Source organism: Piliocolobus tephrosceles, chromosome 15 (genome assembly GCF_002776525.5).
Source record: "Piliocolobus tephrosceles isolate RC106 chromosome 15, ASM277652v3, whole genome shotgun sequence".
Taxonomy (NCBI): Eukaryota; Metazoa; Chordata; class Mammalia; order Primates; family Cercopithecidae; genus Piliocolobus; species Piliocolobus tephrosceles.
The window spans coordinates 71836269-71855125 of record NC_045448.1 but is presented as its reverse complement, the minus strand read 5'-3'; the positions used below and the strand labels follow the sequence as shown (position 1 = coordinate 71855125).

At 39.0% G+C, this 18857-nt stretch overlaps 1 protein-coding gene across 6 annotated transcripts in view; it reads right to left on the bottom strand.

The window, feature by feature from the left end:
- The window catches only part of ZNF638 (zinc finger protein 638), a 98949-nt gene extending 80350 nt beyond the window's left edge, over positions 1-18599 (bottom strand). For 3 of the 6 annotated variants that reach the window (XM_023224118.1, XM_023224117.1, XM_023224113.2), the window contains exon 1: positions 18491-18599. The gene's annotated coding sequence lies outside the window, so the exon portion shown is untranslated. Of the gene's footprint in view, positions 1-18480 lie in introns of all 6 variants that reach the window. The other 3 variants (XM_023224112.1, XM_023224116.2, XM_023224114.1) reach the window with 3 other exon arrangements.
- Positions 18600-18857: the final 258 nt, after the last annotated feature.

The following is an 18857-nucleotide window of genomic DNA, read 5'->3' as shown; positions in this document are numbered from 1 at the left end:
AGGCACACACAGGTAAAGTAACTTACAAAGACAAGTGACTGCTGAGATTTGTATTCAAGGTTATCTGGTACAGTAATCTGTGCTCTTAACCATTAACAGATGTGAGCAAAGTATCTTACAGTTTCCAGACATTTTATTAGTTAAAACTGGTTGCTGACCAGCCCATCAGACTGTACTACCCACTTCAACACTCTTCTAGATAGAAAACAGTACTTTAGCTATCATTCAGGACCAAGGTCAGCAGCTACATAACTTGGCTTTCCTCCTGCAATTAAAAAATTTATGAGCATATAGACTATGCTGGTGCTTTCTATCAGGACCTCACTTTTATGCGTGATTGAAATGCATGGTGGACAATGTGAGGTCTTAAGGCATCTACAATCATTACAAAAATCAACATCATGGATCCTATTTGCTAACCACCACTGTCTGGTTCAAGCTACAATTCCATCCATTACTTTACTATATACTTTTCTCTTTATTTATATATAATGTTAGTAATTGTTAATTTGGCTGGGAAAACGGTCTTTATCTGGTTAACAGCCTCCCTTCCAATCATTCTGCATGCTGCCACCACATTTAACCTTTGCAAAAGGACATTTTTACCACACTACTCCTCTGTTCAAAAATCCACAAATATCTCATTCCCTTTATTTCTTAGCTTTATTGTTTAAGGTCCAACCAATCTAACCAATCTTTCTAATTTTATCAGACAGGTATTTTTGCTATGTCTTTGTTCCTATTCTTCCCAACTCTTTTCATCTCTTCCAATCAAAAACAAACCTTGCCCTGGATGCTGACCTGACTTTATTTATCCTTCAAGGTCACCCCCATTCAACCTCCCTTGACTACCAATGCTGAGAGCGAGTCTTCCAATAACACTTTTTTTTTTAAAGACAGGGATGCGCTGTTACCCAGGCTGGAGTCCAATGGCGCAATCTCGACTCACTGCAACCTCTGCCTCTCGGGTTCAAGCCATTCTCCTGCCTCAGCCTACCAAGTAGCTGGGATTACAGGCATGCGCCACCATGCTACCTGGCTAATTTTTGTATTTTTAGTAGAGATGGGGTTTCGTCATGTAGGCCAGGCTCGTCTCAAACTCTTGACCTCAAGTGATCCACTAGCCTCGGCCTCCCAAAGTGCTGGGGGGTGTGAGCCACATCGCCCAGCATCCAATAACCTTTATTTATTGCTTGCACCATTTTTGGATTCTTAATATCTTATGTTTTTGCGCTCATACACACATGATCTTTTCCAACAACCTAATGTCAACTGAAGGTTTATATTCATGGCTAAGTCTTATCCCCCAAGCATATAAACCCCACTCCTACTCAAAAGATCCTCAAGTATTTGTTAAACTATCTAAATGATCACATCCAAAGTATTCATTATTAACATGCACAGGTTAACTTTCAAATTAGAATGAAACACAAAAACACATCAAATACATAGGTTTTTGATTCACCAGATACAAGCTGCAGACACACGCTTACCAATGATACCCAAATTCTATTAGAAAGTTCATTTATAACAAACTTACGGTCTTTTTAAGGAATCATAAATTACATGAAATTGTGCCTACCTTCTACATAATAAAATCTCTTCCAAAAACAACTGTCTTCACCCAATCCTAAAAGATACACATTGCTTATGTAAGCAGTTTATCATCTAGTTATTACAATGCTTTCTGAACCACTTATTCCATTTGGTGAAGACTCCTCTTATAAATTCATAAGCACGAGCTCTTCCAAATAATGTTTCTCCCCCAAAATAAAACAGCAAATTTCAATCAGAGTGATCTAATTACTAAATGTAATTTTTGTGAAGAAGTATCATTTGGAAACATCTCCATTTTGAATTCCTTAAAGGCAAAAATCTACTGTGTATTTCCTAATGTGCCAACATTGCATTACACTGATTCAAGTACACATTTACAGAGGTTAAGAGAACTGCCCTTGACAAACTGTATTCTCCAGAATACTAGAGTACTCTGAGCGGTCTTCTACAAAGATGTTCCCTGGCCAAGAAAGTTTGAAGGGCGCCATACTTGCTTTTTAAGAGGGGAATAATGTCTATTAGCATATTAAAGTCTATGAGGGGCTAGGTGAGGTAGCTCACTCACACTTGTAATCCTAGCACTCTGGGAGGCCAAGGCAGGCCGATTACTCTGAGCCCAGGAGTTCAAGACCAGCCTGGGAAACATGACGAAATCCTGTCTCTACAAAAGAAAAAAAACCACAAAAATTAGCCAAGTATGCTGGCTCGTGCCTATAGTCCCTGGCTACTCGGGGGGCTAAGGCTGAAGAATCGCTTGAGCCTGGAAAGGAGAGGTTGCAGTGAGCTGAGGTTGCACCATTGTACTCCAGCCTGCGCAACAGAGTGAGACCCTGTATTTAAAAAAAAAAAAAGAAAGAAAAAAGAAAAAAAGCTACAAGAAGCCCTGCTGTAGTTTATCAAAATCCTTTTTACATTTTCCACTTCCCAAACCTGGGTTTCTATTCGTAAAACAGACATTTGCTTCCTATGGTGGGTTTCCCAAAATATAAATGTTAAAAGAGAAACTTTCCTACCTATATACCCGGGGTCATATCTGAAATATTTAGTAACTGGTAAAGCACACGCAATGAACAATCAAAACATAGGTGTTTTACAGTGTGGAAGCAGACTCCTAAGCCCCTCCTTTGTCTATCACCCTTAAACTGTTAAGGGTTTAAGTTGCTGTAGCATGAGAAGGTAGTGGTGGGGCATCCCTAGGGAAGGAACTAGAAGAGAAAAGGATGTGGGGGTTCACCCTTGGAGTAGCCACTACTTACTAATCATGCTAATCATGGAAGAATTATTTCTGTATTTAACACAGCGGCGTCAGTGTGTAGTCACTATTAGTCCTGCAAAGACACCAGTCTTTCATAGAACAATCTGGAATTCACATGAAGAGAAGAATTAAACGGCATTTTCCCAGTTAAGGAATTTCAACTATCAATATGCAGAGGTATGGCCTGTTTGCATTTTTTAGGAGTCTTCAAAAACCACACCTGACCTCCCATATGGTTAGTCCCATCCTAAAATCTAATATAATGAAGATAGAGTAATAAGTTGGTAGCCCTGGCTCTCCCTAGAAGATCTCTCTCCCTTCTCTACTGGGAAGAAAAGTCAGAGTTCTGTTCAGCTACAGTTATTTACTGAGCATTCTGGTCCCAGGACCTGCTAGCTAGAGGTAGGAAAGTTTCTCTTCTAACATTCATATCCTGGGAAACCTACTACAGGAAGCACATGTCAATCTTCCAATAGGTCACTTCTGCCAACTTCCTTTCTGAGAACAGTTTCTTTAATCCTCCTGAACTTTCAGCCAATGCTTCTAACTTATCTCAAGATGCCACACAAATTTCATACTTTTATGTGTAGTATATATCATTGTAGTTTGTATTTATAGTTACATTTTCACACAATAACCCAGTTGATATAAAATCATCATCTTCTTATGCTACCGCATCATTTCTAATCCTGGTAGAGAAGTTTCTGATGAAATACTTTGTCAAAACATCATTAAAAGAAGAATTATGGGCCAGGTACAGTGGCTCATGCCTGTAACAGTTTGGGGGCTGAGACGGGTAGATGGCTTGACCCCAGGACTGCGAGACCAGCCTAGGCAACATAGAGACTTCACCTCTATAAAAAAATTAACAAAAATTAGTAAAGTGGTGCGGCATCCCTGTGGTTCCAGCTACTCAGGAGGCTGAGGCAGGAGGAACACCTGAGCCTGGGAGGTTGAGGCTGCACTGAGCCATGATTGCACTACTGCCAGGTGACAGCGCAAGACCCTGTCTCAAAAAACAAGAAAAAAAAAAAAAAAAGAATTATAATCAATTACTTTACCATACATTTGTTCAACTGTCCCAGTTTTATTAGAACTCCCACTAAAATCACATGATTCTCAAATTAAAGCATGACACACAATGTTGGGCATTGGTAAGAAGTAATAAAGACATTTTTTAAAATACAGGTTGTTCACATCTGTAATCCCAACACTTTAGAAGGCCAAGGCAGGTGGACTGCTTTGAGCCCAGGAGTTCTAGGCCAGCTTGGGCAACATGGTGAGACCTTATCTCTACAAAAATGAAAAAGCCAAGCATGTTGGCTTTTTCCAACTAGCTACTCAGGAGGCTGAGATGGGAGGACTGCTTGAGCCCAGGATGTCAGGGGTGCAGTGAGCTGTTTCTACCTCTGTACTCCAGCCTAGGTGGCAAAGCAAAACCCTGTCTCAAAAAATTTATATAAATAAAAAATCTGCCTATGACCTACATGCCAAATAACATATCTTCAATGGTTAAAAAAGTATGTATTATGTTGCCTCTTCTTTGTGAATGAAATTTAAGGAGTATAATGGTCACCCTTCTCTGAGGTGAAAGCATTCCAAGATCCCCAATGGATGCCTGAATCCCCAATGGATGCCTGAAACCATGGATGGTACTAAATCCTATGTATACTGCGTTTTTTCCTGTACATACATACCTGTGATAATGTTTATATATCAGCTACAGTAAGAGATTAACAATAAAAAACAGAATTAAAATATAGCATAATAAAACTTATATGAATGTGGTTGTTCTCAAAATGCCATTCTCATACTATACTCACCTATTTTTGGCTGGTGGTTGACTACGGGTAACTAACTACAGAAAGTAAAGCTGTGGTATATACTCATATTTCATTTGCACAATTTTCACTTTTAATTAAAAGTGTTAAGTACATTTTTAATCATTTAGCAAAGTTTGTCTTCTATCATTCATATCCACTCCAAATAAAATGTTTTAACTAAAAGGATGCTTGTTATACTTCAAGCTTTCTATTTATGAAGTATTATAAAGTTTCCTTTTGCAATTACATAATTCTGCAGTCTTATTTTTTCAAATTTAACTTAGGTGCTCCACCAACAGCACTTTTCTTTACTTTGTCACTTAACTTTTATGCCTTTCTCAATCAATTCAAGGGAATAAAATTCCAAGATTAAGTATCAGGCCATTCAGGATATTTTTTTAAATACTAAGTACTCCCAAGAAATTTTGAGAAAGTTTTTCTTAGCAATAAATCTCGACAGTAAGTTCAAATTCAGCTTTTATTCATACAAAATAATTACTGACATCATTGTTCTAGGTAAGGAAGGACTAAAGATATTAAAGCCAGAACAGATCTCTCCTTCATATAGCTAACATTCTACTTTTTAAGATGGAGCTAGTGTCTCATAAAATTAGGGTAAACACAATGATAAAATATATAGTTAAAAATCTCTTGAAAACTTCCCTTTCAACGCTTCTGCAATTATAAAAGCTTGTAGAGAGATTGGAAACTGGTCAAATTAACTATAGTACATCCATATTTTTAGCATCCACTAGGAGGTTTTAGAATGTATCTCTCTCAGAAAAGGGGACACTACTAAGTAAAGGCTTTTAATGACCAGAATCAGAATCCATACAGACAAGACAGGAAAATTCTTCTGGGTTGGAGAGAATTTCAGAATTTGGATACTAAAAGTAGAGGGCAAGCTATTAATTTTAACAGGAGATGGTGTGATACAACAGGAAAATATCTGAGATTTTTTTGGTGGGGAGAGGGGAGCATTAAGCAGTAAATTCAAATTCAAACTGTAAGAGTCTGTCATCCATTTGTCAGAAAGGTCTATGACTCCCAAAAGGTTAAGAAATTCTATTTAGGGGTGTCACAATCTACATTTTTAAGGCCTCAATTTACATGGTTAGGAGACAATCTAATCTCGCTTCTATTCCATTTAATTTTCAGCTACTGGCTCTCCTACACTGCTACATGCCTAATGCTTTCTACTGGATCATCACTTCTGTACATCTCAACTTTGCTAAACACTGATTTTTGTTGTTTCTGTTTTACTTATTGGCAGGCAGGAACATTTAATAGGGAATGACAGTGGGTCACACATTTCCTTCTTACAAGTGTCCATCTAAATCCTGCATGCCACTGTGGGATGGGGTGAGGAGATACATCCTAACAGACCCTTCTTTTTCCCCTTTTTGATTTTAGTGGAAAGGAGTAAGTTCAGAATCATTCACTCAATGTATTAAATATCTTCTGAGAGCCTAACATGACAGTAACCAGGCTACTTCCTAGTTTTAAAGCCAAATAAAATACAGTTACGTTCCTACAACCAAACTGCTAACAATCTAACAGAAAAAAACAAATTGCAGTAAGGTTTGTCAGTATTATAACAAGGCTGAAGTATCAGAAAAGGATTTCTGGAAGACAGAAATGCTTGAATTGAGTTTTGTAGCATGGCATCTTCTACAGTTTTGAGGAAACTAGTAGAAATGAGATTTCAAATAACAATGTCTTACTAAACGTGTTTATCAAATTTTCAAAAATTTGGAGTATCTATCCTAAAGTCTTTGGATGAAATACTGTAAGACAGTTGTACTGGAAATGATAATAAGTAAATTATAACTTATTAACTACGTTTTTCTGACAAAGGCATAACATTCAAGACAAAAAAAATGGCTTCAGCTAAAACATTAGAATCTTTGCACCCTCAGGACTATTTGATACAAGTCAGCTATGAAGACAGAAAAAAAGTGTTAGGAACCAACATCCCTTATGCCATATGTCAGCTACTGTTTTTAGTGGCTTTTTCAATCCTCTGCTCTCTCTATACTAATTCTCTTACCAAATTATCAAGATACAAAAAAAAAATAAAATAAAATAATTCCATTTCTAAACATAAAATTCAATGTATTCCTGTCAATACTTCTCATACATACTTTTCTTTTTCCTCTCACCACCATCATCGTCCTAATGCCTTTTCTTTGGCTATTACAAACTTTAAATTTACAGTTATCTATGCAGATTCACAGACGCACTGGCCAAAAGGGGCAGAAGTTACAGGCTCAAGTGCTTAATGAGTAAAATAATGTGTCTGAGATTTTCTTTAAAATAATCTGGGCAGAGGTGAGGCAAAGAATGAACATGTGTAGTGGGGCAGGGGGCGGTCGTGGTGGTAAATGAAGGGAGTTTGATGAAGTAAGACACGTAAAAATACTGGCTGTGGAAGCTGAGTAATGAGTCCCTAAGAATTCATCTGTGCTTTTTTCACATTTCTGAAGATTTCCAAAATAAAAAGTTTAAGTCCTAAATATTAGGTATGACTTTTTTTTTTTTTTTTTTTTTTTTTTGAGACGGAGCCTCACTGTTACCCAGGCTGGAGTGCAATGACACAACCTAAGCTCACTGCAATCTCCACCTCCTGGATTCAAGCAATTCTCCTGCCTCAGCCTCCCAAATTCCTGGGATTACAGGTGTCCGACACCACGCCCAGCTTTTTGTATTTTTAGTCGAGACAGGGTTTCACCACGTTGGCCAGGCTGGTCTTGAACTCCTGACCTCATGTGATTCACCCGCCTAGGCCTCCTAAGTGCTGGGATTTCAGACGTGAGCTACCATGCCCGGCCGGTATGACATTTTTAACCAAACGAAAAAAATGGGAAGAGTAAAAAACAACGAACATGAGTTAGTGAAGATGACATCATTCTTCTCAATCTAACATTATCACACCAAGGTCTAACAAAGCCAAATCAGCTAAAAAGCTGATTAACAAGCAATGTATAAATAATAAATTCAGATTTAAGTCTAAAATCATTTAAATTATACCCTACACCTTTCCTTCCCACTTGACTCTTTAACTATTACTAAACAGTTTGATATTCTGCTGTCTTTGTTTCATTCTACCTTTTGGTGGAAAAAATTAATTTGTAAAATTTAGAAAGTAAAATTAAGCAAAACAAGCAAAGTGATCTTGGTAAGAAACCTCTAAGAATTAGGTTATATCACAACGAAGAAAATAAACCCTCTGCCTTTTTAAGATAAAGATGTAACCTGAAAACAATGTGATAAGAAACAGAAACCAAAGGCAAATTTGGCATTAATACCTGGAAAACCACCAAACAAATTAAGATAGTCATTATAAAACCTTTCTCCTTTAACCCCAGGAGCTCTGGTCATAAAGAGGTTTGTTCGTCGGAAGATTTATGGATAGTCTTCTTATGAAATAAATAACCTGGAAAAACGAGAGTTGAGATCAGGGTTCTTAACTATTAACTTGTTGGGGAAAAAACTGCAATTAAATAGTATTAACCCTTTAAAATAAATGTTTTATTCCTAGTTATGTAAGTAACATGTGCTTGTTACAGAAACAGTAATAACCTGCAAACAAAATCCTTACCAATAAAACCATCACCCAGAGTAAATCAATACTCTGGTATAGTTTCATCTACTTTAGTGTACGTTCATGCATGCATGATGGGCGGGTGTGGTATATCAAACATTGTACAAAATTAGAACTATGCTATTTGCTCTTTTCAATTGACATTTTATTTTTCTAAATTTAATATTTTCCAAAACTGGATAATAGTGACAAAATATTCTCAATCTTTGAACTGTTTTATTTTAACAAATAACTAATAACTCTCATTTGTGTCCTTTTAAGAACAAAAACATGCCACTGTAAAACAAGAAATATTCAATATAATGTCAACAGTAAAAATTCTTTCAGAAACACATAGTAGAAACTGGGTTCTTGAGGAAGCCATGACAGAACGGCTTGATGAATTGAAAAGATAGCGCTATTAGATCCTGTGAGGTATTTCTGAGATCTCCAATACCATGGACAATCAAGAACTGCCTATTATTTTGATGCAGTCTTTCAGAAGGAAGGGAGCCCTTAATTTTCCTTACAGATATGGGTACTTTATCCAAAGCAATCATCAAAAATCAATCCATCAGATAATGGCTCCATTAGACTTATAAGGAAAAGATTTACATCAAACCCTATACTTGGACTTACACTACTTTATAGTTTACAAAGCACTTTAAATATTATCTCGTCTGAGCTTCACAACGACCTTAAGAGCAAAGGAATTCCAGTTTACACATTAAGTAAAACACAGCTAGGAAGTAACAAGATTACATCTCCCATTGGTGTTCTTTCCATATACCAGATACATTAAGTATAAATTTACTTTATAACTTTATTTCTAATCATAAAAAAGCACAACAGGTTCATAATCTGCCCCCAAAAAAGAAAAACTACCCTATAACATGCAGGAAGGAATAAAAAGTATTCTATAATCTTCCCACAAAATGAAAACTACCACTAACATTATTTCTCTAGACATACAAACATATACCTCATTTGGTACTGCTTTGTTAGAGCACTATTTGTCTCAGAGTATATAAATTCACTTTAGTACTTAAGAATGCAGTTATTACAATGGCTAGTTAATACAAGAGGCTGATTGTTTATTCAGCTATAAAAACTAACATGTCATTCTGTGCTTTCCTGGTACTCAATCTGCCAATCTCTCCTACCACGCAGATGAAGCCACTCAGCCAACTTCTTTACTATTAGTTTTTGTCCTCTCTTGTCTCACAAAAGGTATGCAAGTAACAATTCTGAGGGTGCCCAAGTGTTGACAGAGAGTACCATGTTTAATGTTAAAATGCCAAAATGTGGTGCCTTCAAAGAAACAGTCAACGAAATAGAAAGCAAAAATAAGCAGAAAATTAGAAACGTTATTTGGCATCATGAAGGGCAACACCAAATTTCACTACTAACTGCAAGGATTGATAAACACCATGATTTCGGATTCGAAAAAAAATGGAAAACTGCTAATGCATAATGTTAAGAAGAGATCTCCATGAGAACCAGGCATTAATCCCATACAGCAATGATTTAATATTGTTATCAATTTCAGGAAAATGATTTTTTGATAAATGGGCTATTGTAAGATATACCTTTTTATTTCTTAAAAGCATGTACACTGCATACATAAACGGGCTCCTAGAGCACAACATTGTATTTATTGTAAATGATGCTCCCCTGGAGATGTGCACTGGTGACCTTGCTCTAAACACTCCTAGTAAGGTCTAACAGGTTAGCCCAAGAGAAACCACCTTATCCAAGCTGGAACAAACAAATCTTCCCCAGGATTTTTTGTTAAACTAGAAATGAGAGAAGTGGTAGATGTTTCTAAAATTCAAATGCTGTTAGCAGCCCTATTTACTGCTTTACTGAGAAACTGCACCATAAAACAACCACCAAAAAAAACCACTGGAACAGAGGTAAGCAAGCCCAAGAAGTAAAGACAATAATGAAGGTATTCAATATACAGTCCCCAATTGTTTCTGAAGCCTAACTGCATCCTTGCCCTCTTTGCCATTTGGTTATTAGCTTTTCTTCATGGAGTCACATGGGCCAAAAAATGTTTCCATTTACCTAAAGTGGGTTCTAAAATCTTCAATTAAATATACCTAAACTGGCCGGGCGCGGTGGCTCATGCCTGTAATCCCAGCACTTTGGGAGGCTGAGGCGGGCGGATCACCAGGTCAGGAGTTCAAGACCAGCCTGCCCAACATGGAGAAACCTTGTCTCTACTAAAAATATAAAAATCAGCTGGGTGTGGTGGCAGGCGCCTGTAATCCCAGCCACTCAGGAGGCTGAGGCAGGAGAATCCACCTGCACCTGGGAGGAGGAGGTTGCAGTGAGCTGAGGTCACACCACTGCACTCCAGCCTGGGTGAAAGTGAGACTCCATCTCAAAAAAAAAAAAAAAACTAAACTGACTAAATGCATTAAAAACCATAAGCCTTAAAGTCTTTACAAGTACAAATGAACATATAGTATGCCACCTTTTGTGTTAAACAAAAAAGGAAAATAGGAAAACATACATATACCTGTTTATGGTTAGCATTAAGAAACAAAGGAAAGATAATACAGAAAATGATGAAGTTGGTAATCTACAAGGGGTAATGGATAGAAAGGATTGAAGGAATATGGTAATGTTATTTTACGGAGCATCTTACTGTACAGTTTTTACCTTTGGAAACATGTTAACAATTTACATATATGTTTAAAATCAGTAAGGATGGGATGGAGAAAAATATCTAACACTGAAAGCAAACTAATCCAATCATATTTCAAATGCATACCACAATACATTGAAGGGGAAAAAGAAAACTAATCCAAAAACTTAAAACCGCTATTCAATTTATGTACCTCACAGGAGGCCACACCCCCTGAATGTTACAGCCCCCCAGGAAAATAAATAAATAAAGGAAACAATTTATGTACCTCAGTTTTGATGGAGCTAAGGGAAAGAGAAGAAGAAGAAATTTTCACTCTTTTTAGTAATTTTATTTTTTGTAGTGGTATGGATGAAGCAATTCTGAAACTACTTTAGACACATCATAGATTTGAGCAAGTAAGTAAATGTTTTGACGGTGCTAGGAACTTTGGGCTTTCATTGTGGAAGACAAGAAATACAAATAGGAAATGGGAGAAAGCAAGAAAGAACTGAACCGCAATAAATTATCAAACACTGGAAAACACAGGAGTCCATAAATACATAGCAATAAATTAATCAATGGAAAGAAGGGAAGCTCTTACAGAGTGCTGAGTACCTACTAGTAAATGTAGAATAACAACTGAAGTAGAAAATCATTTTGCAACCATCATAGTAAAGAATGGTTCAGGTAAGAATCATGAGTGGGTATTACAGAGGTAAATTCTGATAAGCAGGACATTTGCATGGTCTTAAAATGTCTCTCCACAGATTAATTCCAGGGGGAGTGGGAGGAAACAAGCACTTTAACCAAAACATATGCTCACACATAGTATCATGCATGAAGGGCAAATGGAAATGGTGAATCTCCAGATCTGATATCCTGGGGACATAGCATTAGTTACGTGATTTTTCTGCCCAGGGACATATAATCTACATCTAATCAAGAGGAAACATCAGATAAATCCAAAATGAGAAATGTTCTATTAAAGAGAAAAGCAAAGCAGATTGTATTCTTCAAAAATGTCAACTTCACAAAAGATAAAGGCACACTGCGGAAATGTTCCAGATTAAAGATTAAAAAGACATAACAACTAAATGCAACATCTGATCTTAGTTTGGTCCTGTACTGGAAAGGGAAAAAACTGCTATAAAAAACATTATTGGGTCAATTGACAAAAACCAGAATACAAACAGTAGATTGATTAATTTTATAGACTATGCAGTGGCTCACGCATGTAATCTTACTACTTGGGAGGCCGAGACAGGTGGAATGCTTAAGCTCAGGAGTTCGAGACCAGTCTGGGCAACATGGCGAAACCCCATCTCTACAAAAAACATAAAAAGTAGTCAGGCATGATGGTGCGCGCCTGAGCCAGTACTCCCAGCCACTTGGGGGGATCGCTTGAGCCCAGAAGGCAGAGACCATAGCGAGCCGAGATCACCCACTGGACTCCAGACTGGGTGACAGAGCCAGACACTGACTCAAAAAAATAAAAAAAAGATTTTATAAATGTGAAATTTACTGAAGTTAGTAACTGTGATGACTATGAAAGAAAATATTTTTAGGAAATACACACTAAAGTATTTAGGGATAAAGGACCACAATATATGCAACTTAACGTCAAATTTTAGGAAAAAAACATGTATGGAGGAGACAGGGAACTCCCCGGTTACCTGGCACTTAAATTCATTCAAATATAGTGAATGACCCAATATTTCATGTCCAACATTGGACTATATTATCTTATTGTATACAAAGTCAAAAAAAAAAACTATAAGCAATATGGCAAGAGGCAGAAAACTTGCAGTATAATAAAGAGCATCAGCCTTAAACACATTTTTGGATTTGGCCCTTCTTGTCTACATCATGTTCACTTCCTAACTATTGACTGTTAGTCAGCCTATTATGCAATCCATAATAATCTAATCTTTGGGGAAATGTCCACTGATCTAAAGATACCCACCCTGCTAGGAGGGGTGCCAGTGAATGACTTCATGCAAAATTAGTTAACTCCCATTAAGTAAAATTTAACACTATTAATTCAGCTTTAGAGAGGTAGTACAGCATAGTGTTTAAGAACTTAGACCCTGCCGGGCGCGGTGGCTCAAGCCTGTAATCCCAGCACTCTGGGAGGCCAAGACGGGCGGATCACAAGGTCAGGAGATCGAGACCATCCTGGCTAACACGGTGAAACCCCGTCTCTACTAAAAAATACAAAAAACTAGCCGGGCGAGGTGGCGGGCGCCTGTGGTCCCAGCTACACGGGAGGCTGGGGCAGGAGAATGGCGTGAACCCGCCAGGCGGAGCTTGCAGTGAGCTGAGATCCGGCCCCTGCACTCCAGCCTGGGTGACAGAGTGAGACTCCGTCTCAAAAAAAAAAAAAAAAAGAACTTAGACCCTACATTCAGTGTTTTAACTCTGGTCCCGCTGCTTGCTAACAACGTTACCCTGAGCAAGTTGGTTAATCCAAGCCTGTTTCATTCTGTGAAATAACTCTGGTCCTGCTGCTTGCTAACAATGTTACCCGGAGCAAGCTGGTTAATCCAAGCCTGTTTCATCCTATGAAAATGAAACAACAGTACCCATTCGGAATGCTGCTGTGAAGATCAATTAAAACTGTAAATCCTGACATGCAACGGGGTGCTCAAAAAAATGCTCAACAGTAAACAAAACGCTTTACTTAAGAAAATAGGTGTTTCTTCCTTTTAGTAAGACTTGAGTAATTTTTGAAAATTATATTAGAAACAGGTGTTAATTGCTTAAGTTCACCTTTCTTTCAGTATTTCCTATACTGAGATCTAGCAACTTATTTATCAAGTACTTTTTTGTGTGTGTGTGAGGGAATTTCGGAATTTCGCTCTTGTTGCCCAGGCTGGAGTACAAAGGAGCAATCTCAGCTCACCACAACCTCCGTCTCCTGTGTTCAAGCCATTCTACTACCTTAGCCTCCAGTACTGGAGGTCATTCACTATATTTGAATGAATTTAAGTGCCAGGTGATGGGGGAGTTCCCTGTCTCCTCCATATATGTTTTTTTCCTGAAATTTGACGTTAAGTTGCATATATTGTGGTCCTTTATCCCTAAATACTTTAGAGTGTATTTCCTAAAAATATTTTCTTTCATAGTCATCACAGTTACTAACTTCAGTAAATTTCACATTTATAAAATCTTTTTTTTATTTTTTTGAGTCAGTGTCTGGCTCTGTCACCCAGGCTGGAGTCCAGTGGGTGATCTCGGCTCACTGCGGTCTCTGCCTTCTGGGCTCAAGCGATCCCCCCAAGTGGCTGGGATTACAGGCATGCCCCACCACCACAGCTAATTTTGTATTTTTAGTAGAGATAGGGTTTCTCCATGTTGGTCAGGCTGGTCTTAAACTCCTGACCTCAGGTGATCCGCCTGCCTCCGCCTCCTGAAGTGCTGCAATTACAGGCGTGTGCCACCACGCCCAGCCTTTTCAAGTAAATTTTTAAAGTCACATCAAAATTCATGAATTCAGATGCTGATGAAGCAAAGGATTATCTAATAACGTATAAAAAGCAAAGTTTTTCTTCAACAAGTAAAGTGTAAGCAAAGGTAGGTGGGGAATTTATAGACTTGAGAGTTATCGATCGTAACCAATTATGAACATTAGCTGGATCCTGACTCCAACAACCTTTACCACATATGCATGGGGGTGGGAGGTAGTGAGAGATACCTGGGGAAATCTGGTATCTGTCTGAATATCTGATATCAAAATTAATTACTCATATTTACTGTTATTGTTTTAGGTGTAACACGCATGTTTTTTTCTAAACACTCTAGAGAAAATTCTGAACTATATACTGAACTGATAGAAGGATTTGTTTAAAAATAAGCAAGTAGGAGATGAAACAAGACTGACCATTAGCTAGATAACTGAAACTGGATAGGCACATGAATGAATTAGTATCATTCTCTCTACTTTTGTATATGTTTAAAATTTTCCATAGTAAAATGGTTTTTTTTTGGTAAAAATATTTAAAAGTTGGCAACTCATACTCAGCAGAGACAACAGGCAAATTAGCTAAAAGCTTAATAAACAAAGACTGTGGAAATAAGATAGGAAATTTTTTTTAAACTTGATATGAACAATAAACATATTTTGGTTCAAAAGAGTAAAAAAAAAAAATCCAAAATATATGTTCCTCAGGGTAACCATTAAGGAAACAGGCTAGGTGCAATGGCTCACACCTGTAATCCCAGCAATTTAGGAAGCCAAGGTGGGAGGATGGTTTGAGTCCAGGAGTTCAAGACCAGCCTGGGCAATACAGCAAGACCTTGTCTCTACAAATTTCTTTTTAAAAAAGATTAGCCAAGCGTGGTGACGTGTGCCTGTTGTCCCAACTACTCAGGAGACTGAGGCAGGAACATTGCTTGCACCCAGGAGATCGAGGCTGCAGTGAGCCATGGTGTCCTCCGAGATAGAGTGAGATCCTGTCTCAAAAACAAAACAAAGCAAGAAAACATATGTACATTAAACCTACTTCTGTTTCCTGGACTTTCTTTTCAATCCAAAACCTTTATTATTTATTGACCCTCACCGGAGTTTTTTTGTTTTGTTTTGTTTTTGGACGGAGTCTGGCTGGGTCGCCCAGGCTGGAGTGCAGTGGCGCAATCTCAGCTCACTGCAACCTCTGCCTCCTGGGTTCACGCCCTCAGCCTCCCCAGATGCTGGGACTACAGGCACCCGCCACCATGCCCAGCTAACTTTTTTTTCCTATTTTTAGTAGATATGGGATTTCACCGTGTTAGCCATGATGGTCTAGATCTCCTGACCTCGTGATCCGCTCACCTTGCCTCCCAAACTGCTGGGATTACAGGCATGAGCCACCACGCCCAGCCCTCACCCCCATTATTATAGTTGTGTGTTTTATTTCTACATCTCTCCTTTTCCTCACTCTTCCTCCTTTCCATTATTCTCTTTTCATCTTCTATATACTTATTTTCCTTTCGTTTTAATTTTCCATCACAAATTTCAAAAGACTAAACAAAGTTAAAGCAGTGAAAAGTAGACAAACTGGATACACATGAGGGCTTATTAGTTTTAGCCACAAACATAATTACTTTCAATTTGGAGAGTCTCTAAAACCACTACATTGCAACATTCATCAGCGCCTGTTTCCTTGCAAAACAGCCCAAACTGTGTTACTGGGTACCAATACTGGAAGTACTGTTTCTAAGTATATAAGGCATTTTATTAAGGATTTGGACAAATTTAGTCCAAACCTTAAACAGTATACATTAAGGCACAATGGAAAGAGCATGATTTAGAGTCCAGGCTCTAGTGACTATCAGCTGAGTTCACTCACTCAACATCTTAGCATCTAATACATACCAGGCACTGGGAAAGACACAAAGACTAACGTAACAATCATATAAATGGTTACAAATATATTGATAAGTTCTACAAGACAGATATGTAAAAAGTTTATAGAAGCACAAAACATTTTAATAAAAGTTAGATTAGATTGTCTTTCAACTCCAAAATTCTATTACCCTAAATGCTTTTAGGCTGTTTAATTAGAAAAGAATACCCACAGATAATAATTTTCTATCAAATGATGCTGCCTAAGTACTTAAATTTTGAAATGAAACAGCTAACAATAAGCACCTAGTATGTGCCAAGGAATAGGAGTTTTCTATACACTGTCTCACTTAACAGTCACTCACAAAAATCCCAAGCAGGAAGTAATAATGTCACCATTATAGAGATAAGGAAACAAAAGCTCAGAAAGACTAAAATAATTTACCAAAGTCTCACACATACTGAGGAAGAGATTTGATTCCAGATCTTCTGACTGCAAAGCCTATTCTCCTTCCACTAAACAATTTGTCTCATTTTCTTCCACTACCTAAGAACAAAATTTCCAGAGATCACCTACTTAAGAGCACCGAAGAAAAACCGTAAGATAGTCTTCAAGTACAGTGACGACTTTTTTAAACTAGAGTACCTAAAACTTTTTAAACCAGAGTAACTGCCGTACACACCCTCCGAAACAAAATGCAAAAAATTACAAAACAAATACAACCAATATACAATAAGTATGTGAACATAAATATATTATGAAAACTTGTTAATAAAAACGAGTAAGATTTTGTGATTTCTTCCAGCTGTTATATTTACCCTTTCTTGGTTCCAAGGCAAATAAACTCCCAAGGAAGGAATAGCCCAGCATATTTCAGTGTATTAACATGCTGGGATGCCCTCTAATTATTTAGAAATACATATTACAGAATATGGAGTACAAAATAAAATATAAAATGCTGTCAAATAAATTTTTTTAAAAGATAGCAACGTAAGTCCACTAAGTCTCGAATGTCTAATCATTAACAAAATTTAAAGTTATCTGAAGTAATGTCATCAACATGTTTTTCTGCGAAAACTTCCTTAACTTCACCTTTTTTTGGTCAATCCTTTTTTCCAGGTTATCAATTTTTAATTGTAAATCTGAACCAGCAAACACAACATCCCTGAAAAAAATAATCCTTTACAACAAATGAGGGAAAAACGCAGAAAATTTTGTATGCACAATTCCAAAGTTCGTTGGAAAAAGTAGTTTAATTAACATAAGTCGCTGGATCCTGGTGACAAGTTTTTCATCCGGACTCCTTTAGACTACTACAATTCCTGGTCCTCGCCCCAAACTTCGTCTGAGGGCAAATCTTAAGACTAAGAAAAATTAGCTTCAGGTAGCCTTCACTGTCTAGCTCAATTAATGATTTTGTAATACTGAAGTATCCCTCATTGGCAATCACCTCAAACAACAAAAGATCTATTTCAAAGGTTCTCAAGGACTCCAGTCCGTGATATATACATTCCCCCTCCCTTTAAGAGAACGGGGCCCAAGCAAAGAATCACACACAAACAATTCACTGACGTCGTTTTCACAATTCCTCTGAGAAATTTGGAAATGCTGGTAGGTATCACAACCATTTATGAGTCCTCAGTCTCCCACACAGAGGCGACATTTTCTTTGCTTTCATACCTGCACTACGCAGCACAGAACGCCGGCCCGCAAAAGCCGCTGGATCCTAACATTCCCTCCTTCATCCCGACTCCCCCTCCCCAGCCCCAAACACAAACACGCTCTTCTCTCCACGCTTCTTGCACAATGTCGCTGGCCAGAGGGGGCTTGGCTCAAACTCCACCGCCTCTTCGGGCCCGACGGGAACGCTTCCTCCCTGCTCGGCGCTCCCTCACCACCGCTTCCTCGGCTGTCAGGCCCGGCGCAGCCTCGGCAGGCCCTGCGCGGCTGGGGAAGGGGCCACCTCCGCCTCGCCGAGGGCTCTTCAAGATCCTCGGCCCAGTGCAACGGCGTCAGGCAGCTCTTCTCGAGGCAGGGTCCTACACGGGTGCCCGGACGGGCGCTCCCGGGTAGCGAGGTGAACAAACGACGGAGCAGGGGAGCACAACACAGCTTCCCTTCCCATCCCGGGGGTCCCCCAACCTCCTCCCGCCCCCGCCGTCTGCCCGCCGCCATTTTGTGCGGAGTCGCTGCGACACAGATACAATAGTCGGCCCGGATCTCGCAGGAAGGGCTCAGGACCCCCACGATACGGGCCTCCGCCTTCCAACCCCCTACTCCCCACAGGGCAGCGGTCCTACCTATGCCTACCCGACTAACAGCCGGATCCCATTCGCGCCCCACACAGTTTAGCACTCAGCCTCCAGTCTCGACGCCGAAAAAGCTACCGCCTCCAATGATCTGCACGCATGCGCGCCTCTCCAGCCCCTGCGAGCCCTCGTAGGCTCCCGGCGCCTGCGTACCGCTAGCACTGCGATCGCCCGAAGCCCGAGAAGAGCCGGGCGGAGCTGGCTCTCGGAAGGGGGCGCTCCCGCGTGGCGGCGGCCAAGGCGCCTGCGGCAAAAAAAAAAAAAAAAAAGTCCAGCGCCGTCTCCACCCCTTTGCTGGTTCTGTGCCTGTCCTCTCCCAACCGCTCATCCTTTTAAGATCTATATTGTCTCACCTCCTTCATGAAGTC